This window comes from Miscanthus floridulus, chromosome 18, assembly GCF_019320115.1.
Source record: "Miscanthus floridulus cultivar M001 chromosome 18, ASM1932011v1, whole genome shotgun sequence".
NCBI classification, from domain to species: domain Eukaryota; kingdom Viridiplantae; phylum Streptophyta; class Magnoliopsida; order Poales; family Poaceae; genus Miscanthus; species Miscanthus floridulus.
This window is the reverse complement of record NC_089597.1, coordinates 115466554-115487193: the sequence shown is the minus strand read 5'-3', so window position 1 is coordinate 115487193 and position 20640 is coordinate 115466554. Positions and strand designations below refer to the sequence as shown.

At 41.6% G+C, this 20640-nt stretch overlaps 3 pseudogenes; all 3 read left to right on the top strand.

Moving 5' to 3' along the window:
* The first annotated feature begins 5373 nt into the window (after positions 1–5373).
* LOC136524427 (receptor kinase-like protein Xa21) lies at positions 5374–6748 on the top strand (annotated as a pseudogene).
* A 1978-nt stretch (positions 6749–8726) lies between these two features.
* On the top strand, positions 8727–10949 carry LOC136524426 (receptor kinase-like protein Xa21; annotated as a pseudogene).
* A 1439-nt stretch (positions 10950–12388) lies between these two features.
* LOC136524425 (receptor kinase-like protein Xa21) lies at positions 12389–15905 on the top strand (annotated as a pseudogene).
* The last annotated feature ends 4735 nt before the right edge of the window (positions 15906–20640 follow it).

Below are 20640 nucleotides of genomic sequence, written 5' to 3'. Positions count from 1 at the left end.
TGTGTAGTATGATAAGTTACTCCACCTTACCATTGAGCCTATGGATGGAGGCGTTAAAAACCGCCATTCATATTCTCAATAGAGTACCAAGTAAATGGGACATCTAACTATTTGCCACTCTTACGGTGGCTGCCTCTCCGTTTGCCAACTTTATCGTGCCAATTACAAAATTACCCGACAAAACAGTAACCAGACTAATATTTTGCCATTTTCGCTGACGTGTCATGCCATATCAGCACACCAGCATGGAACTTGACGTCCCCGTCTGCCCAGCTAAACGGCGCTAGCAGCTCCCGTCAGTCCCCACTGCCTTTCAGTTCCACTTCCACCAGCCTTTCAGTTACCTCTGATGGTCACAGTACCCTAGCTCCTAAAATCACACCATCTTACTGGTAACTATGCAAGTATGCAGCTGCACACAACTTGGCCAAATTTCCATGAGGACAACTGAGCAGTAAACAACATGGTGACAGGGGTGCACAGATCAAGTATCTACAGCTTGGACTTTTTCCATTGATTCAGCTTTCCTGTGGGTGATCCTCACATGTTTGTACTCTGGAATAGTTTTCCTGTCCTACAAACTCGCAGAACATGGGATAGTTGCTCATCTGTACAACATACACGCTGAGGATCCTAACAAATGAACCTGCAAATAAATGTGTCATGCGCTGGCCCTCTAGCTTTTTGAACTGATTCTTGACCATATCCTCTCTTAGCTTGTGATCCTTTCTATTTATGTACTAGAAAACTAGAAACTTCCTACCAAGTTTTGTCACACATAATTAGCAAAAAATATCTAGAATACTGAGTGAGCGTCCTCGATCCAAAAGCTTGTTTGCAGATGGCGCCCCAAAGGAATTAGTTGTGGACATACAGATCACATGCCCGTGTGCTAGGCCAACATATATACTACTATGGGTTTGCAGGTTCGGTAATTGCGCTCACAGAAAAGTTGTTAGGATGCATGTCAGTAATTAATTTTCAATGTTTGAAAGAAGTACAGTAGTTGCCAAGAAGCAACAAAAACGGAAGCTCACTTAGCAGCTTGGGCAACAGCAGGAAAAAATAGGAAAGTTGGTAGCAGCAGAGTCACCCCTCTGGGACTTTTTCCCCTCTAAACATGCAAATGCAAGCACAGAGACAGAGGTTTGCCTTAGTTTGGCACGGGGTAAACTCAGCAGCAAACAACACAGGGAGAACGGGGGTTGAACTGAAGAGACGAATTCTGCGTTGGCGCGACGGGAAACTCGATCCTGAAAGCAGAGCAAACAGCGAGCGGGCTCACCTGGGCAGCCGACGTGGAGGGCACGAGGCTGGCCCCCGAGGCGCGGGAGCTGAAGCGATTGGACGGCACGGTGAGCTGCTCGTAGAGCGCCATCTTGTTCCTTGGCGGAGCCCGCGGGCCGCCGCCCTTGCCTGCGTGGCTGACGTGGAGCCGCGGGAACAGCGGGCCCATCACCTTCCCCAGCTCCTCCTTGCCGCCTCCCCTCGTCATGCCCAGCCCAGGAGCCAGGAGGAGCAGGCCGTATCAGTCAAGCAGCCAGCTCGTGGTCGTGGCGCAGCAAAAGATCCCCCGAATCCTTAGCGGCAGCTTCGTTTCAGCCACCACGTTCCAGTGTCAGGGCCGGCAACGAGGGAGGCCCGGGTGCAGGCACTCAGCTGCTGCCTCGGCGGCCATGGCGGCTGCTGGTGGAAGTGGAACTGAAAGGCCATGGCGCCGTTGGTCAGCGGAGACGGAGGCGTTAACTTCTACGCCGGCGCGCTGATATGGCATCACACGTCAACGAAAATGGCAAAATATTAGTCTGGTTACTGTTTTCTCGGGTAATTTTGTAATTGGCACGATAAAATTGGCAAACGGAGAGGCAGCCACCGTAAGAGTGGCAAATAGTTAGATATCCCCAAGTAAATCGATGCCCAAAACATCGTATGAGTTGTGGACAAGAAGAGTACCCTCACTTAACCACTTGCCTATGTGGGGGAGCCCTACTGAGGCTAAAGTATTTAACCCAAACATTGGGAAGCTAGATCCCAAAACAGTGAGTTGCCATTTCATTGGCTACCCAGAAAAGTCAAAAGGTTTTCATTTCTACTATCCAGATAGACATACAAAGTTTGTGGAAACGAGACACGCTGTCTTCCTAGAGGATGAAATGATGAGGGGGGGCATGGTAGCTCGAGAAATTGACCTTGAAGAGAAGCGGGTGTATGCGCCCACTTCGATGATTCATGAGCCATTTTTCTCACTACCTGCTGTCACTGCACCGACAGTGCACGACACTGTGGTGCCAGCGCCTGTTGTTATCTCGCCTGTGGCAACAATGAATAATGATGAGGGACCTATTCTTCAGGATCCTATAGAACCTATTGTCACAAATGAGGGGGAGCAACAACAGCCTCAAATAGAAGATGTGCCAAATGTGGAGGCCCCTAGAAGGTCTCAAAGAGTTAGAAAATCAGCTATTCCTGCTGATTATGAAGTGTACAACACTGAGGAATTTCAAATGGAAGATGATCCCACCTCATTTGAAGAAGCCATGAGAAGTGATCATTCATCAAAGTGGCTTGAGGCCATGAAAGATGAAATGAAATCAATGAATGCCAATAAAGTTTAGAATTTAGAGATAATTCCTAAAGGAGCCAAAACAGTAGGTTGTAAATGGGTCTACAAGACAAAGCTTGACTCTTAAGGGAATATAGAGAGATATAAAGCCCAACTTGTGGCAAAAGGCTTTATGCCAAGAGAAGGGATTGATTACAATGAGACCTTTTCTTCAGTCTCATGTAAGGATTTCTTCAGAATTATAATGGCATTAGTGGCACATTACGATCTAGAATTACATCAGATGGATGTAAAGACAACATTTCTCAACGGAGACTTAGAGAAAGATGTTTACATGGCACAACCGAAAGGTTTTGTCATGGAAGGAAAAGAACAAATGGGATGTCGCCTAAAGAAATCCATTTATGAATTAAAACAAGCTTCAAGATAGTGGTACTTGAAGTTTGATCAGACAATAAAGAATTTTGGGTTTAAAGAGAATGTTGAGGACAATTATGTCTATACAAAGTTTAAGAATGAGAAGTTCATCTTCCTTGTCCTATATGTGGATGATATCTTACTTGCTAGTAGTGATGTTAGTCTACTACTGGAGACAAAGAAGTTTTTGTCCTCAAAGTTTGATATGAAAGTTCTTGGTAAAGCTTCGTTCGTTCTAGGGATCAAGATTCACCAAGATAGAAGTAAAAGGGTATTATGACTATCACAAAAGGCATACATTGAAAAGATCTTAAAGAAATTTAGTATGCACAAATGTAGTCCCTCACCTGCTCCTATAGTCAAGGGCGACAGATATGTGGATTTTCAATGCCCCAGAAACCAATATGAGATTGATCAAATGAAAGTGGTTACATATGCTTCAGCTGTTGGAAGCTTGCAATATTCTCAAGTATGCACGTGCCCTGACTTGGCATTTGTTACCGGGTTACTTGGTAGATTCCAGGGCAATCCTGGAATAGAACACTAGAAATTGGTAAAGAAAGTCTTGCGCTATTTGCAAGGAACAAAAGGCCTCATGATGACGTATAGGAGATCTGATTCACTCCATATAGTGGGGTATTCAAATTCTGATTATGCGGGAGATGATACAAAATCCACGTCTGGATATATATTTCACTCTTACAGGGGGAGCTATTTCATGGAAAAGCTCAAAACAAACCATCACTACATCGTCTATAATGTATGTCGAGTTTGTAGCGTGTTATGAGGCAACGGGGTAGGTGAACTGGTTAAAGAAGTTCATACTCGGTTTGAAGGTGGTTGACGACATCTATAGACCACTAAAGTTATACTGCGATAATAATCCGACAGTACAGTATGCTCACAATAATAAGTCAAGTGGTGCTGTCAAACACATTGACATAAAGTATTATGTTGTGAAAGATAAAGTCTGGGATCAAGTCATAAGTCTTGAGCATATAAGTACAGTAAAGATGCTCGCGGATCCGCTTACAAAAGGCTTACCACCCAACGTGTTCAGAGAATATATAGCCAGCATGGGTTTAAGGGAAAGCCTATAATTCCTAGACAAAAGAAGGCCCAAAGATATGTATCTATTTCAGAACAGAGTAGTGTGTTGTAGTTGTTAAATCTATCGGCAATGGACCGTGACGATGAGACATGCTCTATGCGCTAATCTATAATGGAATGAACAAAAGTAAAGAATATGAAAGTGAAAGATGGAAAGAGATCAAGGGGGAGATTGTTAGATTGATCTCTAACCTAACTGGATTCAACGACCTAGTTGGGCCTTTGATTTGCGCCCTGATCGGGGGTGCTCAGCCCACCATGGCTGGAGGACCCCTGTCACCCTGCGCTATATAAAGAGGTGGGGGCCGGCGGCTCTAATCATGAGGTTGACCTGAGCCGACCTCTCCATCGACAAACCCTAAACCCGATCTAAGTGAGGGGCGCAGCCTGTGACGGGAAGTTCCTCCATCATAGCACTGCGCCGTCATCATCTTCATCGCCAACACCGCTTCACCAACCGTCGCTGCCTTAGCGCAGACGTCGACCCCATGGCAGACACAAGTGGATCTCCTTCCACTGTGGTCTCAGGTCTGACATTACCATCTCCTACCTCTCCCTTCTCTCTAGTTCTACATGCATTAGGAAGTACTACGCCTTTTATCCCAAATAGAATTACTAAATGGCTAGATCTAAGATCCTACGGTTCTAACGGGATCTAGTAGTAGCACTGTGCTGGCTGATGAACAACCTATCAAAGCGAAGTATATACGACTGTCATCTTCCAACCAGCTGCCATTTGGAGGAGAGTGATGCTAATGTGCCAACTCTGTGTACTTACATCACATTTGACAAGTCTGATTTGTGTTGCTCTTGCTCTAGTCTTCGTCTCGATCTGGTCAGTGAAATTTGACTGCTGATTATTAATTCAAGCTAGATCTAGTGGCAAGTGCTACCTTTGAGTATAAATCAGGAGCACCACGAGCTGCCTTACCCTAAAACAAACATAGCCATCCCAGCAACAAATTCCAAAGCTCCCCCGGCAGCAATGTCTTGCTTGCATGTTCTCCTTGCTATGTCTCCACAAGCAACACCAACGACCATGGCGCGCTCATGTCGCTCAAGTCACACATGAGCATGGACCCGTTGGGAGCCCTGGTGCAATGGGGCAACCTGTTTGTTCCCATGTGCCAGTGGCCTAGTGTGGCATGCGGCTTGAAATGAAGACGTACTTGGCCGTGTGGTGGCGTTGAACCTCACCAGTCTCAACCTTGTTGGCACCATCACCACTGCGCTGGGCAACCTAACCTACTTGAGGCTGCTCGATCTTTGATTGAACCACTTCCATGGCATCATGCAACCAGAGCTTGGTAATCTTCGTGACCTTGAGACTCTTGTACTTGGACAGAACTCCATCCAAAGATACATTCCACCATCACTCATGAATTGCAGTCACCTTGTCGTCATCTCTTTTTATGGTAATATGTATGATATAGGGTGAAATACCAAGTGAGGTCAGCTCATTGCACAACCTTGCCTACCTCTACCTCGACAAAAATAGACTTACAGGAAAAATCCCTTCTAGCATTGGAAGCCTTGTGAGTCTAAAAGTGCTCGTCCTACAATTTAACAACTTGACAAGAGAAATCCCAATAGAGATAGGCAGCATTGTCAATCTCACCCGTTTATCTCTAGGTTTCAATCAGTTAACTAGAACCATACCTGCTTCACTCGGAAACCTCTCAGCATTGACCCTTCTTAGTCTTCCAAGGAATGAACTGAAAGGAAGCATCCCACCACTACAAGGCCTCTCTTCTCTCGGTGTACTAGAGTTGGGGGGAAACATGCTAGAAGGAACCATCCCTCCTTGGTTAGGAAACCTCTCTTCTCTAGTATCCATAGATCTCCAGAAAAACGGTCTAGTGGGTCAAATCCCAGAATCGTTAGGATATCTTGAGCTTCTTAGAGAACTTTCTCTCATGGACAACAAACTTTCAGGCTCGATACCCCATTCCATCGGAAACCTCCATGCCCTCAACGGACTCTATCTATATGGGAATAACCTAGAAGGATCTTTGCCTTATTCGATGTTCAACCCTTCTTCTCTTGAAATTTTGGAAATAGCTCTCAACAACTTGACTGGGATTTTCCCACCTGATACGGGCAGCAAGCTATTTAAAGTAAAATTATTCTCCATATCATACAATCAATTTCATGGCATGCTCCCATCATCCATATGCAATGCATCCATGCTTCAATATATTGCAATAAGAAGCACCTTCCTATCGGGAACAATTCCAGAGTGCTTAGCTCATGAACCTGTCCGCGGTGTTGCTTGTAGAAAATGAGTTTGAAGCAACAAATGATGCCGATTGGAGCTTCATGTCTAGTCTAACCAATTATAGCAATATGAGGAAACTAGCTTTGAACTCCAACAAACTTAAAGGCGTGCTACCCAATTCAATTGCTAATTTTTCAATAGGAATGGAGTTTCTTAGCATAGAAGACAAAAAGATAACTGGAACAATACCAGAAGGAATAGGGAACCTCATCAACCTGGAGACACTTGGTATGGGTGAAAATATTCTTTTAGGCACAATTCCATCACCTCTCGGCAAACTCAAGAAGGTGAATATATTATATTTATTAAATAACGCTTTCTCAGGACCCATCCCTGTAGCTCTAGGAAATCTGACAAAACTTGATACCAGGTTGGTATGACGCCGGCCCTTGCTTCTCAGATCGTATGGAGGGGAATGAGGAGCGAGAGATCCCTGGAGCTTGCGACGAGCTGAAGCCGTGGTGGGCGGCTAGGGTTTATGCGGGAAGAGGGAGAAGATGGGGCCAGGCGCCCAAGGGTGTCAAGGATGACACAATCCCAGGCTAGTCTTTATTCCTCTCCAAGTTTAATACTTATACATTGAGGACTCTAACAACTTGTGCTAACAAATAGGAAACTAACAAATAGGACCATAATAATCAGTTAACTCTTTCCTAAATCTTCTATGACTCAACTAGACCGGCGCCTGGCTGGTTGAGCCAGTTTGCCGCCTTTCCCTGCGCCCATATGTGGTGCCTACCATAACATAATCACATCAGTGGACCAATAACTTCAAGTCTAAAAAACTGTCCACTACAACTTTTGGATCTTTCTCACAATAATCTTTTTGGTTCAATACCTAAAGAACTTTTTTTCACATCAACATTGTCGATTTACATGAACCTTTCAGATAATTCCTTATCAGGGACTTTGCCATCAGAACTAGGCAATCTAAAAAATCTCAATGAAATTGATTTTTCTAGTAATAGGATTTCTAGTGAGATCCCAAACTCTATTAGCGAGTGTCAAAGCCTGGTATATCTCAGTTTATCTAAAAACATCATTCAAGGGACAATTCTAGTATCACTAGGAACTCTAAGGGGCCTCTTAAAGCTTGATCTTTCCTACAACAATTTATCTGGGACCATAGCTGAGACCCTTGCTAGATTATCAGGTATTTCTTCATTGGATCTCTCGTTCAACAAACTCCAAGGTAGAGTTCCAATCGATGGGGTATTTCAGAATGCAACTGGAGTCTTAATCACTGGGAATGATGGTCTATGTGGTGGTATCCCAGAACTAAAATTACCGCCCTGCTCGAACCACACCACCAAGAAGTCAGATCATAAAGTTGCCATAATAGTTTCCATATGCAGTGGATGTGTTTTTGTCACACTAGTATTTGCACTATCCATACTCCACCAAAAGAACCACAAGACAAAAGCAATAAACCTACAAAGGTCAATCTTGAGTGAGCAATATGTGAGGATTTCCCTCGCTGAATTGGTCAATGCAACAAATGGTTTCGCATCTAAAAACCTCATCGGAGTAGGGAGCTTTGGATCTGTGTACAAAGGCAAAATGACAGTAAATGGTCAGGATGCAATTGTCGCTGTTAAGGTTCTCAACCTAATGCAACATGGCGCATCTCAAAGCTTTGTTGCAGAATGCAACACTTTAAGATGTGCTCGACATTGAAATATTGTAAAGATATTAACCGTCTGCTCAAGTATTGATTTTCAAGGACATGACTTCATGGCCCTTGTCTATGAGTTTTTACCAAATGGAAATTTGGACCGATGGCTACACCAACATACTATGGAAGAAGATGGTGAACAGAAGTCACTAGAACTGATTGCAAGGCTACACATCGCAATTGATGTGGCAGCCTCTCTTGATTATCTACACCAACATAAGCCAACGCCAATTGTTCACTATGATCTTAAGCCAAGCAATGTTCTCTTGGACTGTGACATGGTTGCTCACGTTGGTGATTTTGGGATAGCGTGGTTCTTGCATCTAGAGAAAGATGAATCAAGTGGCTGGGCATCAATGAGAGGATCAATTAGTTATGTAGCTCCAGGTATACTTCTATTTTATCTCTTCTAATTAATCCACAACGTAGGCTATAGCTGAAATTAAGACTTTATGGGTGTTTTATTTACTTAAATATCTAAACATAGCTAAACAATAGCTAAAATTTGAAGAATATGGAAGAGTTGAAATCTCTGAAATTTATAGTTAGACACTAAAATAAATAGGTAAACTTAGTGGTTTGGAAATGAACTTTCTACTAACATTACTGTATGAACATATATCAAAATTCTCCTTAAACTCAAGGGTGTGCTACCCAATTCAATTGCTAATTTTTCGGTAGGGATGGAGTTTCTTAACATACAAGGCAACAAAATAACTGGAGCACTACCAGGAGGAATAGGGAACCTCATCAACCTAGAGGTACTTGGTATGGGTCAAAACATTCTTTTAGGCGCTATTCCATCATCTTTTGGCAAACTCAAGAAGTTGAATATATTATCTTTGTTCAATAACAATTTGTTAAGACCCATCCCTGTAGCTCTAGGAAATCTGACACAACTTACTAAACTTTCTCTTAGCGGTTATCACATCAGTGGACCTATACTTCCAAGTCTCAAAAAATGTCCATTAGAACTTTTGGATCTTTCTCACAATAATATTTTTGGTGCAATACCTAAAGAACTATTTTCCATACCAACATTGTCAATTTACATGAATCTTTCACATAATTCCTTGTCAGGGACTTTGCCATCAGAAGTAGACAGTCCAAAATCTCAACGAAATTGATTTATCTAATAATATGTTCTCTAGTGAGATCCCAAACTCTATCGATGAGTGTCAAAGCCTGGTATATCTTAATTTATGCAGAAACATCCTTCAAGGGACAATTCAACTATCACTAGGAACTCTAAGGGGCCTCTTCACGCTTGATCTTTCCTACAATAATTTATCTGGGACCATACCAGAGACCATTGGTAGATTAGTGGGCCTTTCTTCATTGGACCTCTCATTCAATAAATTCCAAGGAAGAGTTCCAACAGATGGGGCATTTCAAAATGCAACTGCAGTCTTGGTCACCGAGAATGATGGCTTGTGAGGTGGTATCCCTCAACTGAAGCTTCCACCTTGCTCCAACCACACCACCAAGAAGCCACATCAGAAACTTGCCATGATAGTTTCCATATGCAGTGCATCTTTTTTTTGTCACACTAGTGCTTGCACTATGCACACTCCATCAAAAGAGCCAGAAGACAAAAGCAATAAACCAACAAAGGTCAATCTTGAGTGAGCAGTATGTGACTATTTCCTTCGCTGAATTGGTCAATGCAACAAATGGTTTCGCATCTGAAAACCTGATTGGAGCAGGGAGCTTTGGATCAGTGTACAAAGGCAAAATGACAGTAAATGATCAGGATGAAATTGTCGATGTTAAGGTTCTCAACCTCATGCAACGTGGCGCATCTCAAAGCTTTGTCGCAGAATGCAACACTTTAAGATGTGCTCGACATCAAAATCTTGTAAAGATATCAACCGTTTGCTCAGTATTGATTTTCAAGGACGAGACTTCAAGGCCCTCGTCTATGAGTTTTTACCAAATGGAAATTTGGACCAATGGCTACACCAGCATACTATGGAAGAAGATGGTGAACATAAGTCACTAGAACTAATGGCAAGGCTACACAATTCAATTGATGTGGCAGCCTCGCTTGATTATCTACACCAACATAAGCCAACGCCAATTGTTCATAGTGATCTTAAGCCGAGCAATGTTCTGTAGCACTGTGACATGGTTGCTCACGTTGGTGATTTTGGGCTAGCGCGGTTCTTGCATCAAGACAAAGATGAATCAAGTGGCTGGGCATCAATGCGAGGATCAATTGGTTATGCAGCTCCAGGTATACTTCTGTTTTATCTCTTCTAATTAATCCACAACGTATGCTATTTTGGTGTTTTACTTACTTAAATATCTATATACAGCTAAACAATAGCTAAAATTTAAAGAATATGAAAGACTTGAAATCTCTAAAATTTAGAGTTAGACACTAAAATAAATAGGTAAACTTAGTGTTTTGGAAATGAAATTTCTACTAACATTACTATATGAACATATATCAAAATTATCCATAAACAACTTTCTTACAAAGAAATTCATGTTGTCTGGTTTTAGAGTATGGACTTGGCAATGAAGTTTCCACCCAAGGTGATGTATACAGCTTCGGCATGCTGTTGCTAGAGATGTTTACTAGAAAAAGACCAATAGCCAATGAATTTGAAGAAGCCATTGGGCTTAGAAACTATGTCCAAATAGCAGTGCCAGACAGAGTGAGCATTATTGTGGATCAACGGCTACTAACAGGAACACCAGATGATGAACCCAGCACCTCAAACTCCAACAGTATTAGAGGCGCAAGAAGTGCCTGCATCGCTTCAATTCTACAGGTTGGGATTTACTGTTCAGACCAGATGCCAATGGACCGCCCATCAATTGGAGATGCTCTAAAAGAATTGCAAGCAATTAGAGACAAGTTTCAAAAGCACCTCCACCATGAAGGGGGGCGTCACTAGTTTGCTGAAGTGTGAAGGATTTCTTATGTATTGTCTCGAATATATGGGTAATATGGTTAAAGCTAGGACCTGAGTTGTAATTGATGGTTAAAAGATAAATTTTGGGTCCTACTTTATTTCCCTAAGGGTGGTAACCTGTTTCTACAGGCGTTTGGTGACCTGAGTTCAAACCAACTACATAGTGGTTGAATTTTGCTCAGGCGACAAAGATAGTAGTGGCAGGTTGAGATTATTGAGCTGGTAGTGTGCCACAGATTACTTTTTGGACATTTTGGTGTATGTCTGAAAATGTACAATAACTTTGGCCAGAACTATCTGTTGTGCTTTTGTCTATGCTTATCATCATTACAGTGCACAGAAGCATGAAGCGTCATGAGGATGAGCTATGTAATGTAGGATTCAACCGTAGTGATGCTCCACCCTAAAGTTGGTTAAAAGTGTAGCACGACAAATTTGAGGCGCCGTCGTAGTATAGCAGTAGGTGCAGGCAGGCGCTCCCATACAAATGGTAAATACATACTCTATTGGAGCTGAGTGAGAAACCCATAGCCTAGTGACCAGATGGAACACAGAGAAATCTGCAGATTCCTGTGCGTCCGTTGGCGGCACTGGCATCGGACCAACCACCTAGCCGCAGTGCATGATCACGTTTTCACCTGGCTGGGGCAGCTGCAGAGCAGGAGCACCTGGTGAAAGGAGACAGGCCAGAGGCCTCGCTATCCTAGCTGTTCTTATGGGTTTGAGATCCAACAAAACCTGTTTTTTAGAGGTTCAAAACTGGTTATTGATTGCAATGACAGCGGTGTATTTTGGGTTCCAAATTCTATTACCATACTTACCATATACTCGTGTGTGTATCATTTGGTATGGTTCAGAATCTTGGCATCTCACACGTGCTTGCAAGTCAACATGAAGGTTGAGCAGCAATTAAATTGATTTTGATGAAACTGGATAATCAATGGAAGGACATCTAGGAGAAGAGTAACTCAGTCACGGAGGTTCAGGATGCGGTGGAAGATTGAAAGCTGACCAAAGCAATTTTGATCTCTGGAAGCCCCAGTTCGATTCAGTGGTGAATCTAGGATTTTGTGGAAGAGTATGCCGCGCAAAAAAAAATCATATACAATTCGGTAAATCCATTTCAGTAATTTGGTAATAATTGTAAAATTGACACGTGATTCGGTATATATGCACTAAGTAACACAATAAGGCTTAAATTCATGGATTAAGTTGAAACCATCCACTAAATATAGTATAAATAGTTCAAAAGCCATACCGATAATTGAAATATAGGCATAATAGAGTACCAGAGACTTACTATGCTATTCCGAGAGTCGCTCTTGCTCACCTTTGTCTTGCTTTCATGTTCTCCTAGTTATGTCTCCACAAGCAACACCACCGACCATGGCGTGCTCGTGTCATTCAAGTCATACGTGAGCATGGACCCATCAGGAGCCTTGGTGCAATGGGGCAACCTGTCTGTTCCCATGTGCCAGTGGCCTGGTGTGGCATGCGGCTTGAAAGGAAGCCATCTTGGCCGTGTGGTGGCGTTGAACCTCACCAACCTCAACCTTGTTGGCACCATCACCACAGCGCTGGGCAACCTAACCTACTTGAGTCTTCTCGATCTTTCATTGAACCACTTCCATGGCATCCTTCCAGCAGAGCTTGGTAATCTCTATGACCTTGAGACTCTTGTACTCAAATACAACTCCATTGAAGGATACATTCCATCATCACTCATGAACTGCAGTCACCTTGCCGACATCTCTCTTGATCATAATAAGTTACAGGGTGAAATACCAAGCGAGGTTAGCTCGTTGCATAATCTCAAGTACCTCGACCATCCGAGAATAGACTTACTAGGAAAATACCTTCCGATATTGGAAGCCTTGTGAGTCTGGAAAAGCTCTCACTACATCATAACAACTTGATAGGAGAAATTCCAATAGAGATAGGCAGCATTGTCAATCTCATCATATTGTCTCTAGGTTCCAACCAATTCTCGGGAACGATCCCTGCTTCACCTAGAAACCTCTCAGCCTTGATCTTTCTCAGTGTTGCAAGAAATGAACTAGAAGGAAGCATCCCACCATTGCAAGGCCTCTCGTCTCTTAGTGTTCTTTGAGCTAGGGGTAAACAATCTAGAAGGAGCTATCCCTCCTTGGTTAGGTAACCTCTCTTCACTAGTATTTGTAGACCTCAAGTATAACAGTCTAGTGGGTCAAATCTTGAGTTTCTTACATTGCTCTGTCTCTCATGGAACAATTCGTCTGGTTCAATACCCCATTCCATTAGAAACCTCCATGCCCTCAACGAACTTTATCTAAGTGGTAACAAGTTAGAAGGATCTTTGCCTTATTTGATGTTCAACCTATCTTCTCTAGAAATTCTGGTAATATGATACAACAACTTGACTTGGATTTTCCCACCTGATATGGGCAGCAAGCTATTTAAACTAAAAACATTCATTATATCATACAATCGATTTCATGGCATGCTCCTATCATCCATATGCAATGCTTCTATGCTTCAAGAAATTGAAACAGTGAGCACCTTCCTATCAGGGACAATTCCACAGTGCTTGGGAATTCACCAAATGAACTTGTCTCTTGTGTTTCTAGCAGAAAGTGAATTTGAAGCAACAAATGATGCTGATTGGGGCTTCATGTCTGGTCTAACAAATTGTAGCAATATGAGGAAACTAGGTTTGGACTCCAACAAACTCAAAGGCATGCTACCCAATTCAATTGCTAATTTTTCAATAGGAATGGAGTTTCTTAACATAGAGGACAACAAGATAACTGGAACAATACCTGGAGGAATAGGGAACCTCGTCAACCTAGAGATACTTGGTATGGGTCAAAATATTTTTTAGGCGCTATTCCATCATCTCTCGGCAAACTCAAGAAGTTGAATTTATTATCTTTATCAAATAACATTTTGTCAGGACCCATCCCTGAAACTCTAGGCAATCTGACACAACTTACTAAACTTTCTCTTAGTGGTAATCACATCAGTGGACCCATACCTTCAAGTATCAAAAATTGTCCATTAGAACTTTTGGATCTTTCTCACAATAATCTTTTTGGTTCAGTACCTAAAGAACTATTTTTCATATCAACATTATCAATTTACATGAATCTTTCACATAATTTCTTGTTAGGGACTTTGCCATCAGAAATGGGCAATCTCAAAAACATCAACGAAATTGATTTTTCTAATAATATTGTTTCTAGCGAAATTCCAAACTCTTTCAGCAAGTGTCAAAGCCTGATATATCTCAGTTTATCTAAGAACATCTTTCAAGGGACAATTCTAGCATCACTAAGAACTCTAAGGGGCCTCTTAAGACTTGATCTTTCCTACAATAATTTATCTAGGACCATATCTGAGACCCTTGCTAGATTATCAGGTATTTCTTCATTGGATCTCTCGTTCAACAAACTCCAAGGTAGAGTTCCGATCGATGGGGTATTTCAGAATGCAATTGGAGTCTTAATCACCGGGAATGATGGTCTGTGTGGTGGTATCCCCGAACTAAAATTACCGCCTTGCTTGAACAACACCACCAAGAAGTCACATAATAAAGTTGCCATAATAGTTTCCATATGCAGTTGATGTGTTTTTGTCACACTAGTATTTGCACTATCCATACTCCACCAAAAGAGCCACAAGACAAAAGCAATAAACCTACAAAGGTCAATCTTGAGTGAGCAGTATGTGAGGATTTCCTTCGCTGAATTAGTCTATGCAACAAATGGTTTCGCATCTGAAAACCTAATCGGAGCAGGGAGCTTTGGATCAGTGTACAAAGGAAAAATGACAGTAAATGGTCAGGATGTAGTTGTTGCTGTTAAGGTTCTCAACCTCATGCAACGTGGCGCATCTCAAAGTTTTCTCGCAGAATGCTACACTTTAATATGTGCTCAACATCGAAATCTTGTAAAGATATTAACTATCTGCTCAAGTATTGATTTTCAAGGATGTGACTTCAAGGTCCTCGTCTCTGAGTTTTTACCAAATGGAAATTTGGAGTTTTGGACCAATGGCTACACCAAAATACTACGGAAGAAGATGGTGAACAAAAGTCACTAGAACAGATTGCAAGGCTACACATCGCAATTGATATGGTAGCCTCGCTTGATTATCTACACCAACATAAGCCAATGCCAATTCTTCACTGTGATCTTAAGCCAAGCAATGTTCTCCTGGACTGTGACATGGTTGCTCACGTTGGTGATTTCGGGCTAGTGTGGTTCTTGCATCAAGACAAAGATGAATCAAGTGGTTGGGCATCAATGAGAGGATCAATTGGTTATGTAGCTCCAGGTATACTTCTATTTTATCTCTTCTAATTAATCCACAACGTAGGCCATAGCTAAACTTAAGACTTTTTGGTTGTTTTACTTACTTAAATATCTAAATATAGCTAAACAATAGCTAAAATTTGAAGAATATGGAAGAGTTGAAATCTCTGAAATTTAATAGTTAGACACTAAAATAAATAGGCAAACTTAGTGTTTTGGAAATGAACTTTCTACTAACGTTATTGTATGAACATATATCAGTAAATTCTCCATAAACAACTTTCTTACAAATAAATTCTGTTGTTGGTTTCAGAGTACGGACTTGGCAATGAAGTCTCCACCCATGGTGATGTATACAACTTTGGCATACTCTTACTAGAGATGTTGACCGGAAAAAGACCAACCGACAATGAATTTGGAGAAGCCATTGAACTCCGAAACTATGTTCAAAGGGCACTGCAAGACAGAATGAGCACTTTTGTGGATCAACAACTACTAACAGAGACAGAAGATGATGAACTAAGCACCTCAAACTCTAGTAGTATTAGAGGCGCTAGAAATGCCTGCATCGCTTTAATTATGCAGGTTGGGATTTACTGTTCAGACCATACGCCAACGAATCGCCCATCAATTGGAGATGTTGTGAAAGACTTGTAAGCAATTAGAGACAAGTTTCAGAAGCAACTCCGCCACGAAGGGGGGGTCATCAGTTAGCTGAAGTGTGAAGGATTTCTTATATGTTAGAATTGTCTCAAATAAATTTGTACAATATGGTTAAAGTTAGGTCCCTCGAGTTGTAATTCATGGTTAAGAGATACTCCCTCCATCCTGTAAAGAAGAATTCTAGCATAGTAACAAGTCAAACTATTTAGGGTTTGATCAAGCTTATATAAGCAATTATAAATATTTATGATATTAAATAAGTGTCATCAGATTTGTCACGGAATATATTTTCATAGTATACCTATTTGGTGTCGGTGATATTACAACCTTTTCTGTAAGTTTGGTCTAAAGTTAGACCTAGAACTGCATCATTTTCTATGAGGTAATAAAATTTGAATTGTACTGCATATCCATAAGGCGCGTAATAATGTAGGGCTCGTTGTTGTAAGTTGTAACCACGATAAGACTTGACGGTTGGTTTGGACAGCGGCAATGCCACGGTGCAACTTGGAGATGCTCTAAGGCAATATGTCATACTAAAACAGGGATGAGAAAGTCTACCATAGATTTCTTTAGAGCACCTCCAAGAGATGAGCCATCCAACTCGCCATCGTTGTTTGCCTGACCAAGAAGCAGAAAATAAGCCTCCAACAGTCACGCTATCCGCCTCGCCAACCCAATATGCTCGCCATATCATGCTTCTGGCTTGGGAAATATACCATGCCGCAATGCGACGGAGGACTGGTTTCTTGCTTACCTTTTTTTGCTTCAAAAATTCATTGTTTCTCTCCTCTTTAAAAAACTCAAAAGGTGGGTACATCAAATTTCTAAAACCATGCCAAATTTATGGCTGGTATAATAAATAATGGAGAACCCATTTCACCGTACTTATTTCAAAATCACTTGCAAATTTTAAATTTAAAAATCATAAAAATGACTATTCTTTAAGTTATTTGAACTTTAGGGTATTGATTTAATTATCCAAAATCATGGAGAATGCATCAACTCTTGTTATTTTGAATACCAGTAAACTATAGATCAATAGGATATGAACAATGGATTTGGCAAGTCTGTTAGAGTGTGCTAAAATATAGAGGAGGAATGTTATGGAAATGGATAGCCAAATAAAGATATAGAGAGTGAATTTATCTTGTTTTATCCGGTGAGATGAGAGCTAAAATAGTGAAAATATGGATTGTTTAACTGCATGGCCAGTATGACATTGCTAGTTGATTTTTGCTCGGGCTGGAAAAGACAGTGGTACTCCCTCGTTCCAAATTATAAGACATTTTGATTTTTGTAAATACATTGTTTTTACTATGTATCTCGACATAGTGTATATCTAAGTGTAAGCAAAAGGTACTTGTCTAGAATAGCCAAATCGTCTTATAATTTGAAATGGAGGGAGTAGCTCATTGTGGCAGGTTGAGATTATCATCCGCAATTTTTTTTTACATTTTGGTGTAAAATATCGCAATACCAGCTGGAAAATTGTAAAATAGCGTTTGCAAGGACCATTTGATGTACTTTTGTCTGTACTTAGCATGAAAACAATGCACAAAAGTACGCAACATCGTAAGGATGAGCTATATAGCATGGGTCTTATTGGTTGCCTGTATTAAGCTTAGTCTTTATTAGACCTTATGCAACACAACCTAAACTAGCATAAATGTATACAGTGCCTTCGTGGCAAGTCGTGTCCGACAAATTTATGTTTATTTATTCACATTTTATTGCATATAGTCATCTTACAACTTCTATTGGAGATATCATGTTTATAGTAAAGGTAGAGAATATAAAAATATTTTATTTCTTCGGCGACAGCTGCCCTTGGTGGCGCTGCTCCGTCGAAGACTTACTGGTCTACATTAGCTCCGTCGAAGACTTACTGGTCTACATTAGGTGGTGATACTCGATCATTCTCGCAGGTTCTCTAGGATCCTTCGTAGCCCAGGGGAAGCATGGATCGATGCCAGCAGTACGCAGGTCGCAATACGGGGTATGATGGCTATCGGGGAGGTTTTTGATCTGGTTGGTAGGGCGAAAGCAATTGGGGTTGGGTTCCGAGGGGGGATAGAGGTGGAGATTGATTCCAAGGAGGAGGTGGTCGTGGATTTGATAATAGAGATCCAAGGAATCAGCGATAGGAGCCAGCGCCGCAAGAGGAGCAAAAACAGGAATCCAACCCTGCCCATAGCACTGAAGTTGCGGATGCTGAAACATCTGTTAACAACTCCACTCAGACTATTGTGGGTGATAGTCAGGCTACTCAGGAAGAAGATGGGGACCGTGTGGCTCCTAGAGAGCAACAGGGCAGACCTCAGATATGTCCTAGGTGTTTCATGGTTAGGCATGCTGCTAGTGGCTGCCCAAACCCTATTGTCTATCCAAGATGTCATAAGGAGGGTCATGTAGCTCGAGTCTATACCACTAAAATGCCTTGGGAGTATATCTCCCCTTTCTGTGGACTGTCAACTTATGGACAGTGTTTCCATGTGATTGAAAGTACCAGCAATGATGAGGGGATCAAGGATATGTCTACTACTGTCCTGATCACTATAACTTCTGGACAAGCAACTGCTAGACAAATTGAGAATGAGTTCAAACTGAAAGCAGGGCCAAATTCGACTTGGAGGTGGTATGCCAAAAGAGTGGGGAAGGTAAATATCAGATGAAGTTTCCACATGCTCAGAATATTGATGACTTGGCACACTTCACTAAAATGAGAATGAGGTCCATGCCTGAGGTGGTGATTAAACATGAAAAATGGAATCCTGCTACTGGCTCTAAGGGGGCCCTGGATGTTGCCTGGTTTAGAATTTCCAATATTCCTTATGATAAGAGGTCTACTCAAATGTTTCTATGGTTGCCTCCAAAGTGGGGCTTCCCTTGGAAGTGGATAGAGGTAGTCTGAACAAAAATGATTATGTCATAGTCAAGATAGGGTGCAGAGATGTGACTAAAGTGCCTGCATCTGTGGATGGGCCGTTGGATTTTTCACTTTTATAACTATTTCTTTCAGAGAGAAGTGCCACAAGATGGCTACACAGACCCTACTAGTACTAAATGGATCAGGAATGATAGGGATCAACCTAAAGATGATTTCCCCTCTCCAAAGAAGCAGAAAATGGACTCTGCTAAAACTGGTGGAAAGTCCTTTGAAGCTGGTCCTAGCAACAACACAAGTGGGATCAAAGGAAAACAACTTGCTGGAGGATGCTCTAATCAACAAAAGACTCAACAGCTGAATTGTGCTGAAGATGATTAGTGAGGATGAGGGGCTGAAGATAGGAGACTTGATTGTTCCTTAGTCTGATCAATTGAGATTTGGGAACTTTGACTCAGTGGGAATAAAAAAAGTCAGTTGTATTGCTGTTGATGTTAATCCTCAGACAATAATTAATGAATATGGTACTAATATGGTGAAGAACAAGTATGATCCCCTAACAACTATTGAAGCCAAGAATGCTTTGTATGGTTGCAGCAAGGATAGTATCTTTCGGTTTGATGACATGATGACAAAATCAGCTCCCAACAAAGGCTTGCCTACTATAGTGGAAGATAGAGAAGAAGAGGGTACTGTTGAAAGAGCTATGTATCTAAGCCTAGTTAGGGGCAGTCAAGGAGCTCCTGAGGTTGACTTGTCTAGCCAAGAGGAGATGTTGAACAAGGAAAGTCAAGATATTGACTGGGACTGATTTAGGAGGAATATGGTCAGAATTCTGAGGTGGTTGAAATGGAGATTGACACAGCCCAATAGAAGGAAGCTACCTGTCTGAGTAATACTCAAGTTCTGACAGCCACTGTGACTGCTGAGGAAGATAAGAGTAAGAGCGAAGGTGATGATAGGATGCCTGCTATAAATGATATGCCAGATGAACATAACCCCTAGGAAAGTCATGGCACTGATCCTCTGCCTGTGGTGGAGAATGATCAAAGGGACAAACAAGAAGAGTGGCCTACATGGCAGCAGGTGAGACAAGCAAGAGGCTCAAGGACACTGGGACTTCTCAAATGAAGATGGGTGGTCAGAATCAAGACAAGTTGTCTGCTGAAATGGAAACTGAAGGTATACATTCTAATAACCAAAACTCCTTTGCAGTTCTCTCTAACTCTCATTATTTCTCTTGCTTCCAAAATGGGGATTCAAACTGAATCTCTCTTTTGATAAGATTGATGTGCTTAAAGACCTAGAGAACGCTAGGATGAACACTCTAGCATCTCTGTTGATCAGCCTAATGAAATGGAAGAAGAAACGCTTCCCTTAGAAGACCAAAATATTTTGGAATGGGGTTCTGAGGAGTCTGAGGAACCCTGTGTGATTGTTGCTAGTGCAAGAAAAAGTAGGTCTTCTAAAAATACAAAAAGAAAGCCAGAGCAAGGAAGATCCATCCTTTTGATGGTTCTGTTGACTCTGAGGGAGATAAATCTATGGTTAGCCCTAGATTTAATCTCAGGGACAGGAAGCTTATTAAAAAGGTTATCAAATGATAAAAATTTTATGGAATTGTAGGGGGTTTGAAAGGTCCTAATGACTAGAGGGGGGTGAATAGCCTATTAAAAAATTCTACAACAACACTAAGACAAATAATTAGTAAGTAAGATGGCGAAACAAATTTTACGCTAGCGCTACACTTGTGTTGCAAGCCACCTAACCAATTCTAATTTCTATGATCTCTAGTATATCACACAATGACTAGGTCACTAATTCTACCACT